The sequence below is a fragment of the Fulmarus glacialis genome, unplaced genomic scaffold (assembly GCF_000690835.1).
Source record: "Fulmarus glacialis isolate BGI_N327 unplaced genomic scaffold, ASM69083v1 scaffold33312, whole genome shotgun sequence".
Classification (NCBI taxonomy): Eukaryota; Metazoa; Chordata; class Aves; order Procellariiformes; family Procellariidae; genus Fulmarus; species Fulmarus glacialis.
Window position 1 is genome coordinate 19,361 of NW_009197762.1, and position 13,288 is coordinate 32,648.

Genomic DNA, 13,288 nt, shown 5'->3' on the forward strand with positions numbered 1-13,288 from the left:
GGCTCTGGGGACAAAGGCAATTTAGGGCCTTTTAACATTGCAGGAGACTCTGAGGATGAGGTGTAAGACGGGGCTTTGCTTGCTGTAGGAACTTTTTCTCACAGCACTTTCTCTGGCCAGACTGGAGTGTATTTTGGAATTAACCAAATTACTGGGGCAGCCAAGTTCTAAATTTGTCAACTGGAAATGCAGGATGAGTTTCACTTCGCTTCCTTTTCTGATTCACGTAAGCAGGCTGGATTTCGCATGGTTTTATGCAAGACGCTTCCTTCTGCAGCAAACGCAAATGCAACGAAGCCTGTCGGAGCGCAAATCGCTGTCAGAGGCTGAGGCTGCCCCTGCCCCATGCAGTGTTTGCATGTGTGTATGTGCTTCTTCCTTTGCCTCGCAACAAGCAGGGCCGTGTTTAAGTCCTGGGCAGCTGGGAAATGGCTGCATGTGCTGTTAGACGAAGTAAGAACTCTGATTTCCCCACCACCACCAGAACTTTTAAAATTAATGATCATAAAACAGGCTGTGCAAAAACTGATTTATACTTACGAACTGCTGCAACATGGAACATAAAATTTTCATGCAATAGTTTGTAAAGCCTTCATAAGCTATTGACTTCTAAAGCGAAATCAAAAGGTGTGTGTACAGAGATGTAACTTCTTACCTATTAAAGCCTTTGCCTCCCGTTCTGTGGTTTTGTACTGCTTTTTCCTGACTAAGCACGGCGGTGCTGTGGCAGCGGATCCTGGCTGGCCCTGGGCTGGGTGACACTCCTGGGACGAGAAGGTACTTCACGAAGTGCTTTTGGAGAGACAATGAAAGACATTATTCCCTCTGAACACTGACCCAGCGGGGTATTGTTCCCGTTCAGCTGCTGATTAATCATTCTCTTCTGTAGCTGGCATTACTTCTAGACTGAAGTGTGCCTCTCTGCTAATAGGAGACAACTGATTATAACAGATAGTGCTTTTGGGCCCTGAAATGAGCTTTCTGAGGTTCTGGGAATTCTGTATAATGCTGCTAAATTGGTTTTGATTGCCAAAAGCTTTTGCTATCATTTACATATTTGAAAGTCCCAACCTTAACAATTACGAAGCCGTTCAGCGAGCATCAGTGGTTCTTGTGTTTGATGGGAGTTGAGGTTCTGACTCTTAAGCAGAAAGGACATGGAATTGTTCTGATTTAAAGACATTTTTATTAAGCTAGAATTACTTACTCTATCAGTTCAAACCTGATGAATTTCCAGACTTAAATAGCTTATTGAGTGTGGTTTGTCAAATAAGAAGATTACATGCTGGGCTTTAGTTAACAAGATTTTTAGAAATACGAAGCACAAATATTGAAAAAGCTTCAACATGTAGCAGTCCGCTGCGTTGCCTGGGAGTCATTAATTCTGAAGGTGTTTCTGCTGCAAATCTGTGCTCATGACTTGGTGATTAGGCTCCCTGGGAGCGCCGTCAAACCTGCTGAGATGGCTGCCGCGTGCCTGGTCTCATCGCTTCTGGGTGCAGCAGGGTAACTGCGTTGGCCTGTATCCTCCAGTGCCCACCTGAAAGCACAACAATCCACTGGTGTCACTGAGCACTGTCACGACGCGCACTGAAATGCATCGCACGACAATCAGAGAGAGACCTGGTGTTGGCACTCGCCCCAGGTTGCTCTTTGTAGGTGTGCAGGAGTGTGTCCGGCTGGGTGTGTGCATCACCGGGGTCTCTCGCTCAGACCCGCTGAGGTTAAATTGCTGGGGAACGGGAGCTACCGAAGGAGTTGTAAGACATGTACAGAGCCAGTTACGTTTTGTTTTAAAGCTGGGCCTTACTTTAAATTAACTCCAAATTACAGTCTGAATTACAGCATTGCATTTTCTGAGAAATCCTGCAACAGAGAAACCAGCTTCTGGCTTGTAAGCCTGACGCCTGTGGGTTTTTTTGGTTGACGTGGACAGTCCCTTCGTGACCAGCCCCATCGCCTGGAGAACTCAGACCTGAACATGGGCTGGAAGTTTTAGTCTGCAAATGAGTACGTTTGAGAAATACACATTGAGAGAAATTCAATTTATTTTGTACAAGGTAGAATACCTTTGCACAGTGAACAAATATATTACAAATCTATCTTGCCTTAAAAAAGTATTGCCATTTTGGTGCCTATTTCCTAAGCTAATGCTAATATACAGGAAGGTACTTTTTTTGTTGGTTTTGTTTCTTTGTTTTCTTTCCTGTTAAGCTCTATGCACATCATTGCATTTGGTTTGAAAATCCAGCTTTGAAAAAAAAAAAAAAACAACTGAGCACATCTCTGCTCTCTGGAATCTCATCGCAAACGTTACAGCAACACACACACAAACACTGGTCAGGCCGGCAGCTGAGACTGCTTGTGCTAGGTGTCAAGGTAGGTCTCTAACAAGAGTATTCCTTATCGAACTGCCTTTCTCTTGATATTTTTGAGGTAAGTCTTTCTCTTCATGTACATAAAATATATTCCTACTGGCCCTACAAAATAATTTTTTACTTACATTTCAAATAAGGCTTTCCTGGAAAATAAAATTACTATTGCTGATCAGTCATTGCCCCCATGCACACATGCAGCATTCATGTAACTACTTATGCATTGCAACATGAAAATCTGCTGCTCTGGAAGCCTGGGGGATCTCTGGGCTCAGCTCGGCTGTCTCGCTGCAGAGCTCTTGGTTTGCACAGAGGGGCTCAGAGCCAACCCGACCACGTGGAGGGGCCCCAGCTCCTCCAGCAGCACATCGCCGGGGCTCACTGCGGCCTGACACAAGCATGTTGCGGCAGCGAGCCCAGGGGTGCTGTGCAGGCTGCCAGCAGCTTGGTACCGCCGTGCCAGGGGCTTCGATCCCCAAGGCGAGGGCTGAGTCCGTCTGTGGGGACACGGGCTGGGCCCCACCAGGGTGCTCCGAGTGATCCGACGCCTGGTCTGACTCGGAGCCGGGATCAAGCCGCTGCCTCCGAGCTGGAAGGCTCCTCTTACCAGTCCCCTAGACCAGCAGGTTACACGAGTGATCATGCTTTGAGCGACTGATTGGTGTTGGTTTCGTCCTCTTCTGCTTCCATCAGCCTGGCGAATGTGCAACAGGATTTTTTTTTCATATTTAAGAGGCAATCAACTTGCTACTTCCACGTTTGCCTAATAAAATTACATACTTAGAATCAATACTATTTCATGCTCAAAATCTACAAGGAACTGCTTAACAGCAAGTGTTCTACTCTCTAGGTCAATAAAGATTACAAAAAAAAAAAAAATCATGGTGCCTTAGTCCAAAACTTTACCGTGGGCAAACCCCTTGATAATTACTTCACAAACAGCTGCTGAAAAAGAAGACCCAGTTTCAGCTCAATTTAATGACATTTCAGGTAGAATCATCAGCGGATAAAGTTGTACTACATGGTAATGCCCATCAAATTAAAGGGTGAGGTAAATGACATGCTGTTAAGTGAATCACGATGAGATGGTTTGTAAAGATGGTCTAGAGAAGCCGACGTGGCTTAGCTTTAGAAAAGGAAACCAAACAAGGGTTAGTCTGTGCAAACCTGCAGCGTCCCAGGGCAGTAAATGAAGGTGCATCAGTTTACACTGCCTGACAAATCTGGTGGATTTATCTAACAAAACAGAAGCTACATAAGGAAAATTAAAGCCTATCTGTGCCAATCAAAGTATTTTATAGCTTGTTAAAAGTGTGGTAAGCTGGGTGTGAGACTCATTGTTGAAACTCAACTCATCAGCAAAGATCAGTGGACATTTGCCAAGATGTTACATTTTAAAAACTGCACAGAATGTGTCTGTGTTAATATTCCTCTACTCAAATATCCTGGTACTGAATATAAAGATTAACATCTCAGTGCTAATTACCAAACATGATCTGCACAGGTTGCACATGGTGATGGCAGTAAATGAGGTTTCCAGACAGTGAAATGATGTTTCCCTGCTTTCATTCAGAAAAATGTCCATTTCCATGACAAAGATGTAAAATATATTCCAGCGTATTCCTAGTCACCTTGTTCCTAACAGTAAAAGGTTTCTTGATGCAGTTGGTAGAAATATACATCTATAAGTCCTTCTACTTAGCATGTTTTTGTGTTTTATTTTACAGCAAAGCCAGGGTTAGAATACACGCCACGGAGAGTTTTTGCCTGGAGCATGTAGACACCTTCCTGGGGTGACGTACTCCAGTCACGCGTGGAGGAGGTTCTCGTTAGTTCCTGTTACGCATATAAAAATGTCTTTATAAATAACATCATGCAGCAGCAGTTGGCCCAAGCTGATGTTGTGTTACGTTAGGTCCTTGCGTAAGACAGTCTGAAGTCCCGTCAGTATCCTGCAGCGCAGAAAAGGATTGTCTTCTCTTTTGCTTCGTCAAAGTTTGCAGCACAGTGCACCAGTGAAGTTCATCCCTTTAAGACTGCTTGTCCCAAGATGGCCCGTGCGTCGGGCTGTGCCTGACGGGGAGGAGGTCATAGTGACTAGGAATGTGACTGTTCCTAGGCAGGTCGTATGGATTTTGGAGGTAACTGGCACTCCGACCGCGGGCGTCTTGGACCACGCTGACAGTGGGCTCTGGGGAAGCAAGGAAAACTGGGTTACGTAACTAGCAGCGCTCCCAAAACTAGTTACTCTACTCATGTATTTTGTCATAAGCACAGAACATCAGCTTTCCAAACCATCTCTTCCCCTTGCAGCTTTACTGGCGGCACACGGGGCAGCGCATGGGGCAGACCGGGGAGAAAAACACCAAAGAGATCCAAGGGCAGGTAGTTCCCAAAGCCTGCAGATAATGTCTTCAAAAGACCAAAATTTCTGTGCTTTCAAAATCTTGCAGCTGGACTTCGCAGCAGTTTAAAACAAGAGCATGAAGAGGGGACTACAGCCCTCCTCTGCTGGGGCTGGAGGAGCACTTTGGTGCTGTACCACACTCACCTCCACCACCATAGCACAGGCCCCTGCCTCCCTGCACCGTGCCAAGCCCATGCTACTTGTGTCCGGAAAAGAAGAAAAATCAGCATCTACAATAAAAACACCAACTGTTGGAATAGACCTTCTGCCACCCCCCCCTACTTACCAACTTCGTAGATGTTTTTATTGGCTGTCGATGAAGTTGGCATTTCTGAATATGGGGACTCCCTGTGACCAGGCGATTTCATTTCCACGTAGCTGCTCTCGGAGTGTTTGCATGTTAAAATGGGGGGGTCTTTAATGGTGGCGTATGGGTTTTCACTGCTGTTCAGAGAACAAGTGCTGGAGCTGCACACAGATTCTTTCATATAATCTGCAAAACAAGAGCGGAGTGGGAGTGTTAGAGTTGTTAGCTTGCTTAGGTTAATTACAACTGAGCCTCTGCAGGAAGGGTAGGGGGGACAAGGGGGCAGGGGGTAAGGAAGATCCTTGAAGCATCCAGCACAGACACCCAACGCTTGTGCTCTGGGTGTGTCCAGACCATTGCATCCACAACTCACTAGCAGGAAAGAAATACAAACCTGCTCGATACCGAAGGTATTCCTGTAAAAGGTTCTAGTTGTCATTTACTGCAATATTTAATTTTAGGTGGCAATCCTTTCCCTCCCTCCCCCTAATTCCTAAGGAGCTATGTTTTAATCCCGCTCCACCTGCCCCGCCGACCCGCAGACCCATGCATGCGGCCGTGGCAAGTCGGCTCTGCAAGCAGGACCTTCTGCTGGTACTTGGCCTGCTGGGCCAGCTACAGGGTTAGTGTCCCGGGGGCTTTGGTCAACGTCAAATGCTGTATGTTTGAATGCAAAACATTTCCAGCAGGCTTAGAACTGCATCAGTGCAGCGTATGTGCGTATGTCCCCTGAGAGCTCCCGTTTCTGGGGCTATCCAGCACCAGGAGAAACCGACTTCTTCGTATTCCCTCTGCCATTAAGACTGGGAGGAGGCTGCTCCTACTAGCGGGGAACGCTTGGGTTTCCGCAGGGGGGACAAGCCTCCATCTGAGCCTCGCTTTTGCTTTGCTTTTTTTTTCCCCCATTGCTGTAGACATCTACCGCTCCTCTCCCCTAGGCTGGAGAAAACAGGAGATGGTGACGGAGGAGGCGCTACATGGGGAGAACAAGGTTGACGTGAGAGTTGTAACCACCGGTCTCCCCTGTCGGTGACCCTGGCGGGGGTATGCCAGCCTGCTGCGAGGTACAGTGCCAGTCTTGCTTTAAAAATAATAAAAAAACAATAGAGAATAAATAGGTCTTAACATTGACATTCAAGAACGTGCCATTGCTGCTGTGTGCATCCTGCTGGGCAGTGCCATTAATTTAGAATTAGAGCGATGCAATGAAAGATGAGGCATTTTCTTGTGCTGGGTTACAGTACAAAGGCAGATCCTGGTATATATGAAATACTCCCGGTGAAATAGCGGGACTTGCAAAATAGCTGCAATCCCAGCTGCCCCCGCTATCTAGTATGGGAGACAAAAAGAGAAATTCAGGTTAAGAAATAGACAGACAACAAGATATCGCTTCTCCTTTACAAACCTCATCTCTGTGCCTATCCGCCCCGTCCTGCTAACTCACTTGTCAGGTCTGCTTCACTCTGTGGTGCAATGCTCCCTCCGTCAGCTCTGGGGCTGTGTCTGTGTGTGTGTGTCCATCGTCTTGGCTCAGCTGGGGGACAGCACTGAGCAGGCATCCAGAGCAAGGTGTCAGGTCGTGCCCTGCGGCCTGTAGCAAGCGATTGCATTTCTGTGCTCTGATTTCAGCGATACGAGCAAATCTTGAGAGTCCCCAGCTCTCAGGGTTAGTGAAACCAGCTTGGTAGGAAGCTCCACTGTAAAGCAAATCAGCTGGACCATGCTGGGACCATCAGGGACATGAAGGCTGGCACCAGTGCAATGTTTATTTAGTAATAAAATTAAGAAACTCCTCATCTGACTTCAACCTGGGTGAGATTAACAATGCCTTTGCTTCAAAGTGAAACGTGTCTGTTTTGGTACATCACAGGAGACAGGAACCAAATCAACACAACTATTCCCCAGCTGCTGGCAGCAGGGTTTGGCCCTCCAGCTTTACCAACCCCATCCTGGTACAGGCAAGTCAGTGAAAAGCTGCTCCGTCCTGTCCTTTTAATGAGCGATGGAGCAGCCCTGTAAGACCAAAGGCTTTTATACATGAGTGAGCTCAATGTTATTAGCTTTTGCTATGTATATGACTTAAATTAAGGTGCCACGCAGTCTAGGATCTGTTAGTGTTTAAAGGTGAGGAGGCAATAGACAAAGACTAAAATCCTGTAATAAAATAAAAATTGTTAGGCTAAAAATACCTGTGCTATATGGACTGGGCCCCATTCTTCAGTCACTGGGAAGAGTGCATGTGGGTGAACTGTCTCATGTGGGCAAGGGGCTGAAAGCTCCTGGCGGTGCCCGAGCCAACACTGGTGCAGGAGCACTCACTGCTTCAGGGACACGGCTCCAATGAGGGAGAGAGACTCAGCCCTGAGGCTTTTATTTCATTCTTAGTTAAAGAAAGGCTCAGCTCTACCTGCCAGCAAGTTACAGCTTCCGGTGGCTACTACATGTACGTAGTGCTCGTTAGGAAAGCCTGGGCAGCTTTTAATAAGCCAGCTCTAAATTTTGGGGCGAGAGGACAGAAAGACTGTCTCTGCCTCAAGCCATGCTGCTGAGCAGATGCTCACGGGGGCGAAAGGCAGGAGCTCACAAAAGTGGGCAGCGTGAATAGGTGCATGCGGTTTTTGGACCGTGCGAGGACGAGAGGGCAAAGTGAGCTCCACGTGGGAGCATGAGGCTGCCGGTGCCCTGGGAGTCCACTACAAACCACTCCCTGTCGGCACCACGGCTGGGAGGGAACAAACCAAAACAGAGCTGGGTTTAAATTCATAAAATGTAGATTATAAAAGTCTGCTGGCTACTACAGCGATAAAGGGGGAAGAGTGAGAAGTCCTGCTCCCTCTGTGCTGTAGCACACAGGTAAATAGCTGCATGGGTCAGTGCTGGTTTGTTTATGAAAGTGGGCACATCAGAGCTGGCATAGGCAAAAATCCCAGCACATCATATATTTTATTAAGTCCAGGTAAGCTACTTTTATCTTCCTCAGCTAAAATTCACCTGTACTGCTGCTAGCACTGACACTACCCCCAGGCAGGTGTCCCTCAGGCTGTAGCCGCAGCACCAGCCCTTCCCTTCGCAGGGAAGACCAGCGAAATTCCACTTGGGCTGCCCAGACTCATTTGGCCTCTCCCAGGAATTGCCTTTTCCCAGAAGATACTGAGAAACACCACGCCTAAGAGCTGATTCCCACTGACGTAAACGGGAACTCTGTGTCTAGCTAGGGATTAGACCCTTCGCTCCGGATACAATATAATTTACAGAGCACCAGCGTATGTTTGGTAATGTGCTATACACCAGGGAGTCATTAGCCCACAAGACACATTATGCGCAAGATTGCAGAGAATTTAACTCTAAAGGATGTGGAAACATCTGAGTTGCTTTGTTATTGAGGTAATTTGGGGATAATTAAAAAGTCTGGCACCAATTGTCAAATTTCATTTCATGAATTAATTTAACCCAGAACAAACGTATTTAGAAATTCTCAGCCCATTCACCCTGCAGGCCATGTGTGAGCTCTGGCAATGCCGCCTCATCACCCTCCCGTGTACCCACGGGGTCGGCTCTCGTGGAGGTGCAAAGCTCAGCCCGACGCGTGGCACTGCCACCAGCAGCGCTGGTACTCGCTGTAAGCACTTGATCAGCTGGACATGCTAGAGAAATATGGGGAATATGCTCTAATTTTGAAGTCCCTGTCTTCTATGTTGCCTGGATACCAATCACCAGACCTTTGAAGGAGGTTTTATTTTTGTTACCAGGGACTGGAAATGTACTTGTCCCTCCCACAGACCGGGTTCCTCTCTTGCCCTGAATATCCTCTGGCATACTAATGACAAGCCTCGGTACCTACTGCCATGTTTGAAGTGCTAAGGAAATATGATGTACACAGGTAAAACATGCTCTCCTACTATTTAATCACATTTATGGATGACGTTCAGTGTAGCGTGCCTTTCTGGGTGCTTTCATTAACCTGGCTAACCTCCGCTGCTGCTAGGACAGTAACACAGCGATAGCTTATTGCTGCTTTTCAGAGCGTGACACAGTTGTGGGGACACATTCCTGTATAACAAACAAATGAACCACACTGAACCAAGCCCCACGTCCCTGAGGTAAGTGCGTTAGTGTTTCTAACTGCTGGGATTTTGCTGGCTATCATGCAAAGCATAGGGGTTTTTTTCCTTAAAATGTTAGTGCCTGAGGTCACATTATTCCACAATGCATCAGCATTCATTTAAGAAAAAAACCCTAAAAAATAGGAAAGGACTTAGCTGCAAGGAAAAGCTTGGAAATGGTATCACTGAACACCACGCACAGGAAAGAAACTGCCCTGAAAACCTTGTGACTGTTCAACCACTGTCACCATGTGCCACGGGGGCTCAAAGCTGGCACCGTGGCATCCAGCCCCTTGCTGCCTCGAAGGGTTCCTGCTGCTTTGCCAGCGCAAGGAGCCGTCAGACACCACGGTGTGAGCTGGGCTTGTCTGTGGGTGACCCTGGCAAACACGAACCGGCCGTGCCTAACCCCCTGGGCCTCCACTAGCAGCACGGCCACTGCATTTCTAGTGGCAGGTTGCAAAAGGGACATCCCTCTCCTGGATGCCCTGCTCTGGGGACAGCCTCCAGCCAGGCCAGCACGGAGCAAGGGCTGCGGAGCTGGGGGCCCTGGTCTCCTCCTTGGAGAACTGGAGGAAGCTGGTGGCAGACGAGGTCGACCACAGGCTGAACTCAGCCTCAAGCCATGGGACCCCCATGCCCTCTCCCAGCAGTGCATCCCGTGCAACGCTCTGGGCTGGGGTCAGGAGCACCAAACACGATTTTCAGCTGCAGGGCAGGCTTTCTCCAGTTAGACCTAAGAGATCCTGATGGGAAAAGACATAATCTTTAAAGTGCATAAAACTATATAAACACAAAGCACCTGCCTGCCAAGTCTTTTTGCTGACATAATCCAATTGTTTGGGATGGGGAGTTTCTTTTATCTGAATGACCCAGCTTAGCACATGCTTTCTTTCCATCTTTCAGGTGAACACAAGAACTGGGAGGGCGAGGAGAGCTGTGCACTGAGCATTGGGCTCGTCACCCAGCTCCTCCTGGCAGGGGGCTCATCTGGGACTGAGAGTGCCCATGCTGCCGCCAGAACCCCGGGGCTGCCTAAACCCAGAAAGTGACCTTCAGTCTGGACTATCGGAAACCTTCAGCCATCCAAAGGCAGATGCTTCGAGAAATCTCATCTGCTAACTACTAGCAGGTCAGCTACTGAAAATCCCTGGGCAGTCAGGTGTGTTTCTGTGTCCCCAGCACCTTGCCCTTGCCCTTGCCAGCCGTGCCTGTCTGCAGCAGCTGAGCAGCCACAAAGAACATTTTAACTCTCCTGACATGGCTTCTAGGCCTGATTTTTCAATTTATAAGGAGATAAACATGTAAAGAAAATGGCTCAGATCCTTAATATTAAACAAAATATGTAGCAGCAGAAAATACCTTTCACAGTTCACTGCTACTGTAATTCTTTTTCTCATTCACACTGGTACCCCACTCTCTGTGTGACTGTGTTTATGGACAGGAATTCCTACTGCGTGTGTTCAAAGCAGCTTTTTAACTTTGTGAACACAGTAATTTAGTTTAATCTTAAAATTAATAGTTCTGAGTAAAAAGAATGACTAACTATAATATAGTAAGATTTTGTTTCTGAAAAAGCGAATAATTGTAGCTGAAACCAGTGGATTAAGTCAAATATATACACATCACCCTGTTAATATTTTAAATTTATCTTTATCGAGAAAGACTTGGTCGGGGATTATTGGTTTCCTTCAGTGATTCTGTGTGGTAAGGTGATATTTTAGCAAATACTATAGTACTTTATTTTGTAAAGAGCAGCTATGAAGTGATTAGTGCTCTCTAGGCCTGGCTATAAACTGATCATCATTTTTTATGTGGACTAGCTTTCAATATTCCTTGTTAGTTCAGGTAAAGGTCTTGCTCTGTAACACCTCAGCCATAGCAGACCAGTGGGCATCTTGAAACCAGCTCTGTGTGAAGGTACCATTTTCCCCATTACTCAGCCGATACCAGCTCAAGGACGTTACGGAAAGAGGCTGTGCAGTATTTACCTCCTCAGCTGATGGAGGGACATTCCCAGCTGGTGTGTAGAGACACAACAGCCTTGAATGCAGATCAAGGACCTCAGCCTGAAACCTGTCTATTCTGAACGAGGCAGACTCTTTGCTCCATCTTCTGAACCACAAGTTCAGTGTGCCAAACCCCAGCCCAGTAATCAGGAGCTTGTGGGGACCACTGGGCCAAGTAGTCTTGTAGTCCATACATAACTGGAATATTTTCAGTGTAAGCCTGGTGGACAACTGAAATCTGAAATCACTGGGCCTTGTGCTCATGACTCATCTATGATCCGTTTTTAGAACTGCCCTAGAGTCAATGCCCATTAATTGCTTTGTGCCAGCGTGACTGGTTAATGTACTGAGTGAGGTCTTTTCTCTAGCTCTGCTATAAATCTCTTTCAGGGAAGGCCATGTAGCAGGGTCCGCTTGTTTTCTAGTGGCTTTGTTTAAGCTCAGGATAGCTAAAAGAGCCTTACGGAGCTGTGACTTAGTAGGCAAATGCACCAGTCTATCAGCAACTGGCACCAGAAGGCCCTTGTAGGATGGCTGATAGGTCCTAAAAGAGCTTCCCCTGGCCAGACAGCTCCACCTGCACCTCCTATTCCTGCAGCAAAGCTCTCCCTTTTTGTCTTATGCTGCTTTGCCGAGGCAGGAGCCTACAGCCTTGTAAAGACTTGCATCCATAATTCATGGGCCCCAGACATCTGGCTCGGAGTCAAGAGTGCTGCCAGCTGAGCCACGCAGGCGTATTTTGTAGGTAATTGCTCTGTCCCTTTCTGTCTCTGCATGGCCTGTCTCCCGGGTGCTCAGGTCTCCTATCTCACCTCTTCTACGGCACCCTCCTCAAACTCTTTGCCAGGGTGACTGCAGGCACTGGATACCATACCTTTGAAGCTTTTTTCCATTATGTATGTGTTCTGACGTCTATCCATCCCACAAGCACCTGCATAAAAATGATATATAATGGAAAACAAATAAATATTTATGTAAATTGGATTGCTTTGACTACTGAGCAGCATATATTCTTTCCTCTAAATTGTACATCAAGGCCCTCATTTAGGGAGGCTCTTAAGCACATCCTCAACTGTAAGCATGCATTTAGCTTCAGTGGGGATTCTGTGCATGCCTAAAATTATGCATATGATTAAGAGCTTCCCTGGAAGGGAGGCCTTTCCTGAAGCAGGGTACTGCTTCCAAGGACAGCTATCCATCAGGAGAACAGAAAAAAAATCTGCTGATACGTTCATTACTGAAACACTAGGTTGTATTACTAAAAGCAGCCTGAAATATAGCCTTTCAAATTTGAGTCCGCAGGTTACATTACATTACTCTGTGACTAACTTTAGGCTTTGTTTTGTTCGTGGATAGTATGTTATTTATTTCACAGTCTTAGATTCTAAGGTGTGTACAGTCTTTCTAAATTACCTTCTATGACTTTGCTTATAAATTTGCACAGTTCAATAACTGATGTGACAATGGTCCCTAAGTGGCTACAGTGGTCTGAAAATGCAGCAACAGAGAACAGAGAGGTGACAGCAAAGACTTCTGCCTTATGCAACTCCGTAAGAACTTGCTGTTCCTTACAGAGGCAGAGATAGAAGGGGATGGGAATCTTTTCCGTTTTCACTACTGTGAATTATCCTAGATATCAATCAAAATGAAAATCTAATGTAAGCCTTTAAATCTTTTTAACTATAGAGTCTAATATTTCTTATTGACTAACAAAATCAATACAAATTTGGTTACTGAGATAGAAATGTCTTTGTGGCTTGTGGGATTCCCAACCAAGTAACTAAGTTACACTGGTAAAAGAGCCCTGCAAACAGCATGTCCCAGAGGTCTCCCAGCTATTTGTCCTTGCATGTCCTCTGGTCTCTACAGAAAAAGCCGTCACCACCACTAGCAATGCTGTACCAGTCCCTTCTTCATGACAGCCGTGTTTTTTTGCTAAATAAGGAAAATCACTAAATTAGACAATAAATGTGTTACTGGCACATCAAAGACAAACCCCTTTGCTCTGATTCTCAGAGCATCCATCCCTGAGCACAGGAAAAGGGCTGGCAGTACACGACTGGCTCTCCATGATGGGGCTCTTTCCC